Genomic DNA, 19,225 nt, shown 5'->3' with positions numbered 1-19,225 from the left:
GATCTGGTTTATACATATTTAAATATAAAAACGTGTGGCCTCGGATTCTGAACATTGGTTATAATAGAAGGGTGATGTTATGCTATTTATAGAAGAGGTCTCAGTGCTCTAGAAATATGCTCTAATGCCCAAAGGCTCACTTTATTCAGTCTTCAAATCTGATGAAAATGCTAGGGATTAGGCAGAAAGCCAGCCTTGTAAACTAGGATCTGGCAGACACTCCAAGTCAGAAACAGATTTCAATGCTGTGCTTCCTTGTCTTTCTCCTGAGAAACTGTGTCAACTTTTCTTTCTAATAATCTTGATAACTCAAAACCTGATTGCTAGAGCTCAACTATCCCTTAATAAGCTGTTATAGCACTTGTCCTTGCTTCAAAGGCCATTAAATCATTTGTCTAAAAACCTTTCTAGATAAGTTTTTTTTTTCCCCCCTCAAAAGTAAGCAGGTAGGCAGTTTCCATATTTCATAGGAGGGAAGCAAGGACCATACCCACTGTTTGTATGGCATGGGATACTGGAGACCAGCACATCATGAGGGAGAAAAGACACTCAAGTAGCTCTTTCTCCTTCTCAAAGAGAGAGCAGACAATTCTAAATTGATATTTTAGTGACTGTTGCCCGTTGCTGTGATGTTATCTTGTTGTTTACACTTGCAGAAACTCTCACATACAATTGTATCTGAAAAATACATTATTAATAATCCATACTAAAAGCAAGCTTGTGTGTGATGTTTCATAATATCTAGAGATTTTGTAGAAAAACAAATTGTCAGTTATCTGGGATAATGACCATGAAGCATGTGCTTATTTAAAGGCCTCCATCAACAAGACACAGATGGATTTTGAAAGTATGACTTGAAACTCTTTTTAAACAATCCTCTCAGCTTTATCCTCAGGTGTTAAGCTAAAAAAAATACCATACTGACTCATGGTTTAACAGCCTCATCTTTTGCTTGGATCACTTGTGAGTAAACAAAAGAAATTCCAAGAAAGAAAAGCTATTTCATAAATTATCCTAAAATTATATAAGATTCAGTATCGTATTTTAAAAGTGTTCACGTAAGTACAGCTCTGCATGTTTTGACCGAGTATTCGTGTCCTTTTGCCTTCATGTTGAGGAAAAAATACGTCAAGGAATCTCAAAGCAGCAATCAGTCAATCCAAGTACCTGTTTCCTACCCACAGTAGGCATGGAGTGACATGCAAGGAGGCTGGCCCAGAGGAAATGAGCCTCAAGTAAAACAAGAGGCTGTTCCCTGGAGGCCACATCACGAGAACTTTCACCAGAGTTTTCAGGTGGTTTGTCTGCTTTCCTTACTATTCCCAAGGGACTGAAATGATGGCTGCTGTCAGGAAGCATGATAGAAGAGGACAGGAGACTGTACTTCTCATGTAAGCAATTGCAAAATAAGAATGTTTACATTTCAAACTCTTCAAGTACGTTTGCATTTGAGTACATATGTGCACTTTATCTTTGATTTAGTAAATCATTTCAAAAGAAAAAGAAAACATTTATCTATCACAGGAAATAAGACAATTACTTTTACTTATATAATACCCTTTGGCCAAAAAAAAATTATATATGTGTGTGTGTGTGTGTGTGTGTGTGTGTGTGTATATATATATATATATCTCGGAACTATAAGCACTTTAAAATTATTAACAAAGCTACATTTCACAAGTACAGAAACAGGTTCTTTGAGGTAAGGTATTACCAAGTTTCAGTACCATACGTGGATTTAATTAAGTGGATATTTCAATCAGAAATTAATTTCTAACTGAGGCACTTAGCTAAATATCTTGTGTACAGTATTTGTGATTGGCGGAGCAAGGTTGCAAGCTAGTATCTGTGATGAAATGTTGTTCAACAGGGCTGTTATGAACTCTTGGAAATTATATCTTAACCAAGTAGTTTCACCAAATTCTTACACTAGTTTATAGGCCATTCCCATTCTACGTGGAAATTCCCCAGCTCTCATTTTGTACAAACAGCTAAGAAATAGAAGGCATGTTTTTTTATCTTCGTCTGCTTTATGATTTTCCAGAGCTCCTCTTTAACAAAATGCCTTTTTATATGCATAAGTAATATGCTAAACATGCTATATGTGAGACATTTATAGGAGTGACCAGTATGTTTCTTTGTATTTCCACGATAGCAGTAACCAAAAAAGATAAACTTTGACCTTTCATTTATTTTCTTAGTAAAGTATGGAAATCAGCAATGAGAAATTGGGGTTTAAATAAACATAAACATTAGAGCAATTATAGAAATAATTATTTAAAATATCTGTTTTGCATTTGTCAAAGACATGCTAGAAAATGCATTTCTAACACTACTATAAATGTGTTATTTTACTTTAATGTAGGTTTTAATTTCTTTTGAAACTCTCTTAAATACTGTTTTTTTTTAAAATAATGTAATGTAGATGCCATTTTAAAAGGAGGATTCTTTGCAATAGAATCTCTAATATTATATTTAAAATTGCAGAAATAGCATCTCTAGTGTTCACCATTTCTACAACATAGCAATGTATTTATTGTCCACCTTAAAGAAAAGTTTTCCTTTTTTAATAAAACAAAAGTAAATTTTATTGATACAGACAGGAATTGATGGCATGCTCTCTTACTTGTAATAGGTAGCATACATCTGCACTATAATTTTAAATAAGTTTATTTTGTATTGCTAGTACATATGAACAGAGTGATGTTCATATATCCAGCTACCACAGTTTATCTTATAGTCCATATAAAACTAGCTCCTCAAGAACACTCTTAAAATGACCAGCTGAAAGAAAAATGCTGGTTTTCTTTTTTTTCTTTTTTCTTTTTAAATGTTACATTTCTGTTTAAGAAAATGGACACACTTAGTGGAGAAATGTAATCAAGTTTGCAAAAAGACTACGAAATAATGTTGATCATTTCTTGAGGAATTGAATGAAAACATATCAACCCACATTCTCTCACCCAATGCAATGATAATCATGCCATTCAATTACATAAAAAATTAAGAATGTTTACCTTAATGCAAATATTGAAAGAAATATCTGCCAAAAGCCTTAGAAAGACAGAAGTTTTATCAGCCATCATATCTAAATCATATGATTTCAACTTATTTGTTACCTGTATAAAGAAGTGCATCATCTTGTACTGAGAGTTTTTTCAAGCATGATACATATAAAAATCATTTCTGCCCAAAGTCATAGAATGCCATTTTTAAAGAAAAAAAATCTAGGCTCCCATTAATATTATCTCTGAGTATTCCCAGACTTAAAAGCATTCCCAAGACTCCGTCATCTTTCTTTAAATGGTACTTTGTACATGAATACCCCCTAGTTTCAGCAAATTATATTCTACTGTCCATGAGTTTCTAATCCTTCTTGGAAAAGTTACATAATTGTGGAATATATATATACACACAAACATATGCATATATATGTGTGTATATATATACACACACAAACATATGCATATATATGTGTATATATACACACAAACATATGCATATATATGTGTATATATATATACACACACAAACATATGCATATATATGTGTATATATACACACACACACACACACACACATCCTTAAATTCTAACTGAAATTATTATTTAGATTGCCATATATTTTGTCTCTGTTTAAATGGCTTTGGTCAATTTCAATGAAAAAAATTCAGCAAAAAATCAGCCACGTCATGAATTGAACTTTTGGTATAAATAATATTTATGACAAATAAATTATTTAAAACTTTTAAAATATCACAACTACATCAGATATTTAATTTTTTTAATATTATATTTTCAGCAGAATGCATGCAAGACCCATACCTACATTATACAATGACAGAAAGCCTAACTTTGATATGGATTTTTGGTAACAGTAGACAAAGATTTGCTCCATTATATAATCAAACTGTTTTACTTTCTTGTTGCCCCCAAATTACTTAATTATTACCATTAGGAAAATAAGTATTATGTTTCAATTTGGAATTAGTGATAGTTCATCTTGGCTGTTGGATAAACTGGAAATCATAAGAACTATATTTCAGGCTCGCATAATTGTCTACATTAAGTGTGTGTTCTTTAAGATTAGATGGTTCTGTTTTGGGAATTTACTCAAAATCAATTTAATATACTGACATCAAAAGTGATGAACTAATACTATGTTAATGTTGTTATTAGGCTAATGGGAAGTTCAAATTAACTTTCAGATTTCTAACATATTCTACATTTTATTTTATTAATCTTCCAGCTCATCTTGCATATAATTAATACAAGCATATAATTAATACTATTTTTTAGTTTTATTTTCAGTCTAATATGCAAATTGTATAAATACAATGTTATTCATTTTCATATTTCTTGATTAGAACTATCTGATAATTTGATCAGATGAAATAACTAATATTCTCCATTATAAAATGAAGTTCAAAGCTACTCAGCAACAACTCTCAATCATGTGGTATTTTTTGTGAAATTAGTATTTTAGGATTTTCCCTGTGTATTAGCAGTCTTCAATTATGACAAAAATACCTTAAGGCATAATTATCATGTTTACTCTGAAACATGAATGAGATTTACTAAAATATCCTGTCAAAGGGAGAAAAAAATAAAGACTGTATGAAATTGTGACATTAGACTGTTTTGTGGGATAACAGAATAAGAATTTCCTATAATGTATCATTTAAGGTCTCTCCACAATCCACTCACGATATATTGGAATTAGTTCTGATTTCCAATATATAGATACTGAATTTTTTAGAAGTATGTGAAAAACTACTGATATCCATCTTTTTAGATGTTATTTCTATAATTAACATTTGTAAAGAGTCATGAAAATAAATGTCACAAACCAAGCCTAAATTTTCACATATTCCTAAGACAGTGGAGAAATGAGACAACAAAATCTTATTTTTCTCACATGAAGTCAGCTGGCTTCCTTTTTGTACATCTTTTCGTGTCTAAACTTGTTAATTCAGTTGTACATACACATGAGGTAATTAAGTGATTGTCCCTTTGTCCTTGTAACCAAAAGGTGGCACCTCTAAAAACCAGAGTTAGCTTTCAACAGAGACAGTATTTTTTTTAAGTCATTTAAATGTCAAAGCCCTAGAAACAGAATCCTTTTTCCTGACTTAGTAATTCTGCTTAGGTCGGAGGGATCATTGCCTCAAATGCAAAATGGTTTGGAAATAGTACACATTACACTGATGGCAAATGAATCCAGTTCTTCTCTAAGTTGGTGTGTAAACTTATGCATTAAAGATACATAGTGAAAAAATACTCTCTGAGATACAAATTAGTGTAGAAGGTCAGGCAGAGTTAGGATAGAAGATTCCCTTTTCTTATATCAAGTGGACTTCTAGAAAAAAAAAAGTAAGACTCTGCATTTCCCCTTATACATAAAAATAAGTGTTTTGTATACTAACATCTGCTGATTTTTCTGTGTTCAGGTAAGACCCACTTGGAATACTTTCCTATTACATCAAACGAGGCACTTCTCTATACCTCCTTCCATCTGACAGTACTATCGCTTCGCTGTCCCTGATGAATACTAAGAAAATAAAGCTTATATCCCCAATGATGGAATTAGAGACTGCTGAAGCTGCTGTAAAGGCTCTGTCCAACAAGTACCATTTACTTGACCTATTATGCAGGCAGCCAGGGGCATGTTGCTGTTTTGATATATTTTTCTTTCTTTTAACAAGACGTTACAAAAATGTTTTCCCCTTCAGGATTTTTTAAATTTAGGCTATCTTTCTAGCATTACTTTCTAAACTTTGTTCCAATACAGGAGGATTCTTGTCCAGTTGAGCCTCCATGTGCCTTCTAAAGGGAGTGCTGAAATTGTACAAACATCATGTTTACATCCATTAAATATCCTCCTATTAAAAGAAAATAAAGCCAGGCATAAGTTTGGTATCCAGACAATAAAATTCAAATAGATAGTAGAAAGGTAGAATAAAGTGAAAATTCATACACAAATGTAGCTTCCACACAAAAGTTAAACAGTTGCTTTATTTCACCAAAGGGTTAATACTGGAGAAAGTGAATATCAACATGTACACAAAGCTAACTAGAAGATTAGCTTTCTCAAAGTAGAAATCCAAGCCTCCCTATAAAACTGTTGTCCCTTCCAAATGTTTTGAAACTTTACATTTTTTGATCCCCCAACAACAGACCATACCAAGAAACCTCAGGAAAGTAATAATCTATTTTTAATTGTGTTTTTTTTCTTACTCAAGAAACCTTTCAAAGTTCAGATATTAACACTGATGTGCAATACCAAATTGTCAGTCCCACAGGACAGATGGAAACAGGAAAAGTCAGATGGTTGGCACTCAAAAGCAACAGCAATTAAGCAGTTGAAAGTGGGTTGGATTGTCGGTTTATTTTTGTTCCATTTGAACGAATCAAGTGAGAGACATAGTCTCTTGCAAGGAGGAAATCAAGTCAAACTTGACGCTTCCCCTCTCTGACAGCCCAAGCTGGACGGCTTGTCTACTCCCCTTATTCAGTTTAATTGCTTTCTGTGCTCTGATTTTCGCAGAGATTGTATTCTATCTTGTTTACGCCCCAACCCACCCACCCCCATATCCCTCTCCCCAACAGAAAGAAATCTTTCTCCTTTCTTCACTCCCCCTCTTTCCTCTAAGAAAGGCAATCCTCTCCAGGAGGAGAAAGAAACCCTGTGCGTGCTTAGGGTGGGAGGAGGGCGAGAGGGGAGGTGTGGGAGAGAAAGAGAAAAAAGATTGAGATTGGGGGCAGGGGACGGAGGAGAGAGAACAAGAGAAGGAAAGAGGAAGCAAGAAGATGGGGGATGCCCAATATCAACTCCAAGCTCTAAATCACGGGCGCTGTGCAAAGTGCTTTTCCAGGAGATGCACATGTGGTCTCATATTTCTCACAATAGGCCACCCGGGGATCCCTCCCTAGGTCTCAGACTCCCACCACTAAAATCCAAGTGTATCGAGAAGAAAATCTTTGGGATGGATTCGAGCAGATAGGCACCGCCGAGGTGGCCGCGCCGCCAGTCCCGCTTCCTTACCTGGAGGGCGGACCGGGAGGTGGTGCCGGGTCTCAGTCCCCAGTGCTCTCCCCGCGTGGACCGGCGCGAGGCACACGCGTGCTCTCACTGCCTCCGCTCTTGGAGGGGCAGCCTGCAACACAAAAGGGGTGTGTGGGTGTGGGTGTGTGGGAGGTTTTCCAGGGCCACCAGCTGGTCCCAGCTGGTCGCCCCCACCCTACACACACCCCTTCGGGGCGCCGAGCCCCCCTCTCGGCTGAGCACCACCCTGGGGGCTTGCCCGGGGTGCAGCCTCAAGTTGCCGCTGCTAACTGCTGCTGCCGCTGCCGCTGCTGCAGGAGGAGGTGGAAAGACACTGGGGGCAGTACTCAGTCTAAAGCATCCCCACACTGCAGCTTCTCCAGGAATCCCTCCAGTGAGGAGGCGGCCGCCCATCATCTCCCAGCCCTAGCATCCTGATTGGCTCCACCTCGGCTACGCTGCGCCAAGAAGCCAATCCCAGCGCACTAATAATAGGTGGATCCGCTCAGCCAACATCTCCCATCCCAGTTCTGTTAGTGTCCCTCCATCCCCACAGCGGACAGGGACCTGGGAAGCGGGGTGGAGGCGGGTTGGGGGAGGGAGTGAAGTAAGAGGGGAACAGATGCCAAGGAGACACAATCAAGGGCATCTGATAAAACCTCTGGGTAGACTCAAGAATGCCCCAAAACCTGTTCAGCAAGCCATATGCACAGGAGAAAGAGAGCGAGCATAATACAAAGCTTTTTTTTTTTTTTTTTTTTTTTTTTACTTTCAATCAAAACCTGCCCTGATACTGAGCATGCCCAGACTGCAACAGCGACCTAGGAGTTTCGATGTGTGTGGGTTTGCCAGCTGTGGGTTTTTGAAAAGCTGGGACCCGGGATAGAAGAGGCAGAAGTTTGTCTTTGGCCATTTAACCCGGCGGAGTTGTGAAAGCTGGGCAGGGTGGGGACATGAAAGGGTTCTGCACAAGTGTCTTCAAACTGAGCCGCGGGGAGGTGGCCCGCCGGGCTGCTGGAGGTTCATCATGCTATTCTTCTGGGGTTCCGGGTTGGAAGCGGGGGCGGGATAAGCTGAGCTTTGCTGGAAGCCTGGAGACTTCCCGCGAAGGGTGTGGTGTTGCCGAGATGCAGGAGAAGCAGCTCCGTCCCATAGGTGGGGCCGGGAACGCAACTCCACCCATGAGCGGCGGCTGCCAGGCCGTGGAGAGTGCACTGGGAGTTTCCATTGCAGCGACCAATAAGTTTGTAGACTTGGGTCAAGTGCGGCATTGTTGGGGATGCTTTTTATTTTTATTTTTTGCCACCTCCCTCCCCCATCTCTCTCGACCCCTTACCAGAGCAGTGACGACTAAAGCACAAATCTCTCCCTGCTTCCTCTCTTCCCAGCTGAACCGTTCTGTCGGAAGTAAGAAGCTTTTCCCTTGTGAGGGCGGTGGTGACCTGATTGTCTCTAAGCTCTCAGGCAATTTATAGCTTGGTAATACCGAGATACCAAACAGGAAGGCTCAGCGGGTGGGGGAAGGGACCGCGCGCCAGGCGAGGGGCGGGAGCGGAACCCAGCTGGGAGAGGGGCCCGTCCATTATCTGCTCCACAGGTGAAAGGCTTTCAAAACGCAGAGAACTATTTCTCTTTCTCACTCCCTCAACCTCGTTTAAAGGCCTTTGAACCTCTTATTTGTTTTACTTAGAAATCCTAGCATTTTGTGTAAACTTGATCAATAGCTACAAATGAGAACTCACCTAATTGGGTTCTTTATTTTACTGAGAAGATTATCTTGGCATCTCAGGTAGGGAAATAAATAGCTATCTCAATTCCCCAAACCCATCCACTTTGAACTGGAGTTTTATTAACAATGGTGTGCAAAGGTAAATGTTGCAAGAATTCAATTAACAGTAACACATTTCTTCAAGTTTTTAATTAAATCTCTTCTACTTATGTAATGTTTAAGATTAAGATCCTTATTCTAAGTATATGGGAAAAGAAGGCAACGTGATATAAACATATCCTTCTAAGTGACAAATACTTGTGTTTACACTATGCTTGAATAATAGGAAGTTTAACCTTAGAGGTAGAAGTGTGAAAATAATGCACCCCAGACTTGTGACTTTATGTAAATATTCACTTTCCATTTCCCAAAAGAGTCTCCAAACCTTATTTTTAAATAATTTCATAGTTGGAGAAAGAAGATAACAGAATTTGCTCTAAATTTTATTTCAGTTATTTACTGAGGAGAGGAGGAGAAGAAAAAGGAGAGGAGGAGAAGAAAAAGGAGAGGAGGAGGAAAAACGACAGGAGAAAAAGGAGATGAAGAATCTGGAGGAGGAGGAAGGGGAGGAGAAAGAGAAGAAGGAGGAAGAGGAGACAAAGAAGAATTAAGTAACCCTGTAATTTTGTTGTCCAATAAATATCTTCGTATGAGAGGATTATTATAATATCCACTGAATATAAATCTTTATTCTAAATATATGCCTAGCATGCTTTCTAGATTCCAGTGATTAAAACTGACACATTTATCCTATTTACCAATAGCTGCATATAGAAAAAAAAAATGCTTATTTTAGAAGAAATTTGGCAATAGAATACAAATACAGATTTTAAAATTTCTGCTCCAGACGCTGATTTTGTCATCAATATTTTAGTCAATTTCTTTTCCTGTTTACTTCACATCTTACCTAGCAATCTTTCTCTTTCAGTGGCCAGAATCCTTGGCAACATGAATGGTATCAGAGGTTTGTATCCCAATACCTTGAGGGAGACTGCAGGCTAAAATAAGAAATAGGCTTTACATGTATATTATGCTTAACTTTAAAATTAATAGCATTTTCTGTACATGAATATTAAGAAGACTCTTCATACGGTGGCTGTAGCTATTCTAAGATTTTAACTCTCCCTCCTATTCCTAAATTATCTCCAAGCTCTTGGAAATGTTTTGAAGGTGTCCTCCTGCTTCTACTGGGCTGACAACATCATACTTTGCAGAGAGTGTGTATCATCTCTTTGCCTATTGAAGCAGACTCATTTTTATTAAAAGGAAGATCAGGTCAATTGTTCTGTCTCTCTCTTTGTCACTCTTATTATCCCATTTCTTAAGTACTTTTATGTCTAGAATTCCTATATCTTTTGCTATTGAGAATTAATTTATCTCCTGATTGTATGGTATTTTAAAAATATTATTTTCAGATTAAAAAATCTATTTTAATGTTTTGTTTCCTCTTTGTTAAAAAAGTGTTATTAATTTTTCTTCGTATTTTGCTCTGATCAAGATCTCATTTTCAATATTTTCTTTATTCCTTTTTTATTGGATTCATCTATTTACTACTTTCATGCTTCCTTTGCCATCTATTTTAGGCTACAGGATCAGAATAGAAACTAAATTGGATTGGGGCACTGAGGAGAAAAGTGTGTCTTACGGCAAGAGTGGGAATTAGGGACTTTAGAACTAGAAATTCATTAAGTGGAAACTTAGCCAAGGTTTCTGTAAACCACAGAAAGAATACTTAACGTGAGAGAGGTATCAAGAAAATTCTGCATGTTGTTGGAAAGGCCAGAATTCCCTGGTCAATCAATAATACTAAAGAGTTACATTTAATTGGGCCAGGCGTGGTGGCTCACACCTGTAACTCCAGCACTTTGGGAGGCCAAGGCAGGCGAATCACGAGGTCAGGAGATCGAGACCATCCTGGCTAACAAGGTGAAACCCCGTCTCTACTAAAAATACAAAAAATTAGCCGGGTGTGGTGGCGTGCGCCTATAGTCCCAGCTACTCCGGAGCCTGAGGCAGGAGAATGGCGTGAACCTGGGAGGCAGAGCTTGCAGTGAGCCAAGATCACGCCACTGCACTCCAGCCTGGGCGACAAGTGCGAGACTGTCTCAAAATAAAAAAGAGTTACATTTAATCAAGACTCACACATCATTAAACTTTATATCTTTAGTAGCCACACTAGTTGTCTGGTGAAAGCTATTTATAAATATCATTACCCAGGATTGTTTCTTTAAAAAAGAAAAATAATTGACTTCTCTAAATTTTTCTATTTTTTGTTTATTTTTTATATGGATGTATATCTTACTATTCTTTTCACTTTTTATCTGTGTTTCTCAAGATACTGACTTTTTGCTCTCTTTGTGGGACAGATAATTAATTAAATGTTTTCTGGTGTCAGAATTGGGGTAGAATTCCAGCTTCACCACTGATTGGCTATGTCACCTTGAAATATGTACAAACCCCCTCGAGCCTCAGTTTTCTCATCTAAAATATGTACATAAGAACACAGCGGATCATGAGGTCAGGAGATCGAGACCATCCTGGCTAACACGGTGAAACCCCATCTCTACTAAAGAAAAATACAAAAGAAGTAGCCAGGCGCTAGGTGGCGGGCGCCCATAGTCCCAGCTACTCGGGAGGCTGAGGCAGGAGAATGATGGAACCCTGGATGGAGCTTTGCAGTGAGCTGGATCCTGCCACACTGCACTCCAGCCCAGCGACAGAGCTTGTGACTCCGCCTCAAAAAAAAAAAAAAGAACACAGCATTTATAATTAGGTTTTTTTTTTTTTTGTATTAAAAAAAAGCAGTGCACATAAAGTGCTAGTTCCAAGCACATAGCGAGAACTTAATGACTATTATTATCATTTTATCATTATTCTTGCTGCTACTTCTGCTACTATTATTTTTCTTCCAGATTTCTGAGTTATTGGGTTTCCTCCCATCAACTCATCCATTTAAGCGAATAGTCAGCCATAGACTCTTCACCTATGAGCATTAAAGGTAGAGCGTGTTAATTCATGTTATAAGAACTTTCATTTATTTTTTGGTGGGAGGAGACAGGGTCTAACCCTGCAGCCCATGCTAGAGTGCAGTGGCTCAATCATGGCTCACTGCATACTCGAATTCCTAGGCTTGGGTGATTCTCCCAGCTTAGCCTCTTTAGTAGCTGGGACTACAGGTGCCACAACAAAGGCTAATTTTGCTTTTTGGCCATTTTGCCCAGGCTAGTCTTGAACTCCTGGGCTCAAGTGATCCTCCCACCTTGGCCTCCCAAAGTGCTGAGATTACAGGTATGAGCCAACACGCCTGGATAGAGAAAATTTTAATACGTAAAATGACGACAGTCATCTGTCTTGCATGTAGCAGTCTTCTTTTTTGAGATGGAGTCTGGCTCTGTCAGCCTAGGCTGGGAGTGCAGGGCGCACCCTGGCTCACTGCAAACTCGCCTCCCGGTTTAGGCCATTCTCCTGCTCAGCTCTCCCAGTAGCTGGGACTACAGGCACCACCTCGGGCTAGTTTTTGTATTTTTTAGTAGAGACGGGTTTTCACCGTGTTAGCCAGGATGGTCTCGATCTCCTGACCTCGTGATCCGCCCGTCTCGGCCTCCCAAAGTGCTGGGATTACAGGCTTGAGCCACCGCGCCCGGCCGCATGTAGTATTCTTACACTGTAATCTAGGATAGGAATAATTTAGTTTTGGGGGAATGTGTACTTAAGCTTTTTTTTCATAAAAACATTTCTTTATATTATTCTTTAAAATTAAGAAATATCCAATTCTGGTGGTAAAAAAATGATGAACACTTTTTTGTTTTGTTTTGTTTTCTAGAAAATACCCTTAAAGACAGTAGAGCTAGGCCGGGCGCGGTGGCTCAAGCCTGTAATCCCAGCACTTTGGGAGGCCGAGACGGGCGGATCACAAGGTCAGGAGATCGAGACCATCCTGGCTAACCCGGTGAAACCCCGTCTCTACTAAAAAATACAAAAAACTAGCCAGGCGAGGTGGTGGGCGCCTGTAATCCCAGCTACTTGGGAGGCTGAGGCAGGAGAATGGCGTAAACCCGGGAGGCGGAGCTTGCAGTGAGCTGAGATCCGGCCACTGCACTCTAGCCTGGGCGACAGAGCGAGACTCCGTCTCAAAAAAAAAAAAAAAAAAACAAAAAAAAAAGACAGTAGAGCCATCATTTTTATTTCTCTTCCACTCATCTTTCTCAAGATCATTTGTCCTGGGATTACTGCTAGTGATTTTATTTTATAACCAATGAGTGAAGAAAAAATATGAAGACTCCCTATATCAAAATTGGATAAGAAATTAGCCGTGTGGATTTTTATACTGAAATCCACGGTATTTAATAAAGAGAATCTAGAAATGGGAGAAGAAAAAAAAAAGAATACTGATGGGAGTAAAGTCTCTGGAGCAGACAGAGCCCCATAATCGAATGACGAAACTTCACAATTTCCAAAGAAAGGAAAATAAAGAGCTAGTAGTTTTCTATGTGGCTTTACAAAAGCCTTTTCTTAAAGATATGGCTAAGAAAATACTGGAAATGAAAAGGAGGACAGTGACTCAAAAAGTAATATACTGTGTCAGGCTGTTGAGGTTAGCAAGGAAAATATCATTTAGGTGAATCTATCTCAGGGGCAAAATAAAATAGTTTGAGCTAATGTTAGCTAAAGGTCTTAGAAAGGAAACAAATGATATATGTTTCAAATACTCTATCATAAAAGGAATATACCGTGGTGAAAACTAGTTTGCTAATAAAGCAAGGGCAACATTAAAGTTTGCATTAATTCCCTTTGAAATCAGAGGAAGGATTTCTATCTAATTGAACACATAGAGAATTATAGTTCAGCTGCTTCATTCAACTTATTTGAAGTGTGTCCAGAGAGACTAATCGAGTTACCCAAAGCCATAGAGGGTTGGGTGTGGGTGGGAGAAGAGTCTGTGTTTTCAACTAAATAAAACTATTTTAATAATACAATTGTGGAGAGAAGAATGGTAGACAATCAAAACCTCTACTTCAAAATTTGATTCTGCAGTGGTTCTTAGTGTTCTGATAGGGCTGAAAAATACATTTGATTCTTTCCGGGACACTTCTGGATGGCTTTTTGCAGAGCGGACCGTATGGGTTTGCTTCAATATTTTATGCTGTCTGTACTACTTGTTCCTAATTCACCTAATACTGAATAAAGCACCATAAATTGGTGGACTGTTAAGGAAGGTTCATTTACTGGACATTGAACTAATAAAAAGGGTAAGGACACCAGGTTTTCTACCCCCGGCTCCAGCATAAATGTCTGCCATGGACCTGGGCATACTTCCATTTGTTTATTTAAGTCTTTGGGGATATTGAAGATTTGCTAGAGGTTGATAGGGACGTGAGTGATTGTTCTCTGTCTGTGGGCATGCTTCCGCTCCAGGGGGCGGGAACCTATTATGGGTGCAACAAAAACGACATCTCCTGGACCTTAGCTGTCCTGGATGTGTGTCCCCACATCGATCCTAAGTGGAACTGAATAACTAGATTTGAGTGTCAGGAGGCCAATAATATAAATAAAAACAAACATTTTGCAAAACCTGAGACACAGAAATGTTCAGTAATTTGTTGAAGATCACACGGTGGGTGACTCCCCCTCTTCCATGCGTTCAACTGCCATGGCTTGATAATCTTTTTTTTTTTTTTTTTTTTGAGACGGAGTCTTGCTCTGCCGCCCAGGCTGGAGTGCAGTGGCCGGATCTCAGCTCACTGCAAGCTCCTCAGCCTCCCAGGTTCACGCCCATTCCCTCCTGCCTCAGCCTCCCAGCAGTTGGGACTACAGGCCTCACCACCTCACCGCTAGTTTTTGTATTTTTAGTAGAGACGGGGTTTCACCGGTTACTACAGGATGGTCTCATCTTCTTGACCGTGATCCCCACTCGCCTCGCCTCCCAAAGTGCTGGGATTACAGGCTTGAGCCACCGCGCCCGGCCGGCTTGATAATCTTAATAGACATTTACGATGTATTAAAAATAGCTGTGACTATTTCAAGGACTACCACTCTAGTTGAGTAGACTCTAGAAATACTGAGTAACTTGAAAGATGTATGTGGAAACAGCTTGAATCACATCTATTAATATAATTGTCTCATCACCTCCAAGGGAAATCCATGAAACTAGAGCAGGGGTATTTTTCCAGTCATTCTCTTTAATCAATGAGGTGACTGAGTTTTAGCTATGGGCTTAAGAACTCTTAGAACTTCATTATGAAATCGTATGCATGCTGTAAAGGTTAATAATAAAGCCACCAGTATACCCACAATTCAGCTTCAGAAATCAAGTATTAAGGTAACCTTTGCCATCACCTATTTCTCTCCCCCATCTGATATTTCTCCCTAGCTGCACAACCAAGGTAACTACTATCTTGTGTTTTGTATTTATCATTATATTGCTATTCTTTATAGTTTTACCATATGTATTAGTTTTACCTGTTTTTGATGCTTTATACATAGAATCATGCTTTAAGATGTATTTCTGCAACTTGCTTTCTTAGTTTAAGAATAAAATTTGAGATTTATTTATGTAACTGAAATTAGTTTCTTATCACTTTTTTGTTTTGTTTTGTTTTGTTTTTCAGATGGAAGCTTGCTCTGTCACCCAGGCTGGAATGCAGTGGCGAGATCTCGGCTCACGGCAACCTCCACCTCCTGGGTTCAAGTGATTCTCCTGCCTCAGCCTCCCAAGTAGCTGGGATTACAGGCACCCACCACCAAGCCTGGCTAATTTTTGTACTTTCAGTAGAGACAGAATTTCACCATGTTGGCCAGGCTGGTCTTGAACTCCTGACCTCAAGTGATCTGCTCGCCTTGACCTTTCAAAGTGCTGAGATTACAGGCGTGATTGTGTTCAATTGCATAACTTCTTTTTTTTCTCTCTCTCTCTTGAGATGGAGTCTTGTTCTGTCACCAGGCTGGAGTGCAGGGGCGTGATCTTGGCTCACTGCAACCTCTGTCTCCCGGGTTCAGGTGATTCTCCTGCTTCAGCCTCCTGAGTGGCTGGGACTACAGACGTGCGCCACCACACCCAGCTAATTTTTTTTGTATTTTTAGTTTCACCATGTTGGCCAGGATGGTTTCGATCGCTTGACCTTGTGTTCCTCCCACCTCGGCCTCCCAGACTGCTGGGATTACAGGTGTGAGCCACTGCGCCCTGCTGCATTAATTTTAAACCCATTCTTCTGTCTTTAGATATTTGCATTATTCTGATGATTTTATATTACATACAATGCTGCTATGAACATTGTCACACATACACAAGCTTCTCTTGGGTAAGCTTCTCCTGTGGTAAGAATTGGATCCAGGTTTTGTAGATTGGAAGTAATTATAATTTAAGGTATTTTGTAAAAACAAAATAGCCCGAAATTAGGCATCGATGTTTATATTTACTTGGGATAAGAAAATAAATCACAACAAATCTTAATACTTTTTATCAATGTGGTAGATACTAATGATATATTTTGAGATTTAAATTTGTGTTTTTCTTATACTGAGAAATTTGAGAACAATGTCATATATTTATTGACCATTCATATTTCCTTTTCTGTGAAATGCCTTCACAGATATTTTGCCCATAATCTATTTATTTTTAAATCTTTCCTTTTGATTCACTGGAATTCTTGATATAGTCTGAATATTAATACTTTGTTGGCTAATATATACTGTAGATATCTTCTCCCAGCTTTTGACTCATATTTTAAATTTTGGGGGAGGTTTTTTCTTTTTATATGAGAAACTTATTTTAGTATAGTCCAATTCTATCACTTTTTCTTTATATTCTCTATATGTATAAGTTAATAAAATTTAATCATTTTATATTTACTTTCTTTTTCTAAAAATAAATTTTATTTATACTATGAGACAGAATCTAATTACATTTTTCTACCCTAATGATCAGTTTCCCAGCAGTTGAGAGCCTCTTCTTTCCCCATCAACCTGCAATTCTAGTTCTATTATTTTTTCATATATGCACATATCTGTTTCTAAAGTCTTCATTCTGTTTGACCTCTTTATTCCTGCATTAATAACATACTGCTTAATAACATAAATTTCTAATATATTTTAATATCTGAAAGAGCGTTTCCCCACAAATTCTTCCTTCTACTCCCAAAATGTTTTGATTATTCTTCATCTTTAACATGCTCATGTATATTTTAAAGTCCCCTTGTAAATTTCCAGCAAAACAAAAATCTGGTTGATCTATTGATATCATTTCTTACTTTTTAAAATTAATTTTGAGGAAAATTGGCATTATTTTGACTTTGTTTCTATCAGTCTGGCTTATAGTTTCATTATTTGATTCTTCCTCTAAGCATTCCAATAAAAATTTAATATATTTTCTAATAAAGGCAAGGCACGTTTTTTCCTAGATCTAATTTAATACCAATTTTTAATGTTGTAAATTCTACTCTTTTAAAACTTATGTTTCCTCCTAAAAATGAAATAAATTAACTTCTGTAGAGGAATTGAATATCTAGCAATTCTCTTTTCTAATTAATAATAATCATCTGCAGATTTTAACAATTTTCTAAAGAGACAAACATAAAATCGATGAAAAGTAGCTTTCATTTTTTTTCCAACATCTATCATTTTCAGTTTTTATGCTTACTTACTGCATTGGGTGGATTATCCACTTAAAGTAAGGACTCTTATTATCTTCCCTTTAAGAAAAATGATATAATATGTTACCAATAAATCTAATGTTTGCTGTAGGGTTTTAGACAAAGTTATTTATTAGGGTAAGGAAGTTCTCTTCTATTTTTGGTTTACATTTTATTGTTGTAACCATGAATGGATGAGGAACATTGTCTAGGTTTTTGTTTGTTATTTTGTTTACACATACTGAGAGGGCAAGTTTCTATCAATTTGTGAATGTGGTTAACGTGATTTATATCAACGTGTATTTTGTTGTTGTTGTTGTCGTCGTTTCTGAGATAAGGTCTCCCTCTGTTACCCAGGCTGGAGTGTAATCATTGTGTAATCAGAACTCACTGCAGCCTTGAACTCTTGCGCTCAAGAAATCCTCTTGCTTCAGGCTTGCAAGCAGCTGGGACTGTAGGTGTGTGCCACCATGCCTAGCTAATTTTTTAGTTTTTGTAGAGGGAAGGTTTTGCTATGTTGCTCAGGCTGGTCTAAAATTCCTGGCCTCAAGGAATCCTCCCACCTAAGCCTCCCAAAGTGCTGGAATTACAGGCATGAGCCACTGTACCCAGACAATGGGTATTTTAATTAAATTACATTTGTATTTTTTAAATAAATGAACTCTAATATAATATTTTTTTAATCAATTACTAGATTTGATTTGATAATTTTCTCTTAAGGTGTTTACATTCCTATTGTCCTCTAAGATTGTACTACAATTTTTCTCTTGAGCTGTACTTTCCGGTTTTGATATCAAGGTTACTGTAGCATCATAATAAAATATATTGGGCATGTGTTCTTTTTCCTATGTAGTGCAATCGTTCACATTTTGCCCTTATGGATGGTTTGTTTTGTGTCTACTGTAAGAAATCTTCCTTGACTCCAAAGTTATAAAGAGTGTTTCCTGTATTTTCATCTAAAAGCTTTGTTTGTTGCTTTTAACATTCACTTACGTACTCCATCTGGAATTACATTTTATATATGGCATTATGTTGGGGTCAAGATTTTTTTTTTCAATGTGAATATCTAGTTGACCCAACAGGATTTAGTAAACTGATCCTTTGCTCATTTCACTGCAATAGCAACTCTCGTCAATCAATATGCAACAGGTCTTCTTCTGTTAATATAATGTAAATCCCGTTCAAGTGGTTTACTTTGTCCTTATGATAATACTGCATTATCTTATTTAACATTGCTGCTTCATCATAGGCCTTGAATTTGGTAGTATGTTTTCATACTTTGTTGATTTTTTCCAAGACTGCTTTGACAATTCTTAGTCCTCTGCATTTCAATATGCTTTTTAAAATTAGTTTGGCAATTTTCAAGGAAAAATACCTGTGAAAAATACCACAGGTAATACCACCAGAAAAATACCTGTGAAAATTTCTGTGAAAATGCCAGGATTTATGAGTGAGTTCAATTTTACACTGACATATTTTCAAGAGTACAGCACAATTGCTTTGTAGAGTGTCTCTTAAATTGGGTCTTCTCTGGCATTCTCTCAACTCAAGTTGCATACTTTTGGCAGTAATACCACAGAAGTCATCCTTTGTTCTTCTCAGTGCACCTCTTTAAGAGTCTATGCCATTGATTTGCCCCATTATTGGTGTTATTAACTTTGATCATTCTGCTAAAGTAGTGTCTATCATGTTTTTCAACTATAACATACCATTATAATTAATACATTTGTTGTGGGGTGAATTTTTAAGAGAATTGCATTTATAGTTGACTTTATGAACAGCTTAT

At 37.8% G+C, this 19,225-nt stretch overlaps 1 protein-coding gene across 8 annotated transcripts in view; it reads right to left on the bottom strand.

The window, feature by feature from the left end:
- Positions 1 to 7,480, bottom strand: part of SYT1 (synaptotagmin 1) — a 587,652-nt gene extending 580,172 nt beyond the window's left edge. For all 8 annotated transcript variants that reach the window (XM_017946030.3, XM_017946032.3, XM_017946031.3 and 5 more), the window contains exon 1: positions 7,045 to 7,480. The gene's annotated coding sequence lies outside the window, so the exon portion shown is untranslated. The remainder of the gene's footprint in view (positions 1 to 7,044) is intronic.
- Positions 7,481 to 19,225: the final 11,745 nt, after the last annotated feature.

This window comes from Papio anubis, chromosome 9 (genome assembly GCF_008728515.1).
Source record: "Papio anubis isolate 15944 chromosome 9, Panubis1.0, whole genome shotgun sequence".
Taxonomy (NCBI): domain Eukaryota; kingdom Metazoa; phylum Chordata; class Mammalia; order Primates; family Cercopithecidae; genus Papio; species Papio anubis.
The sequence above is the reverse complement of the archived record's forward strand: the minus strand, read 5'-3'. Positions and strand labels throughout refer to the sequence as shown.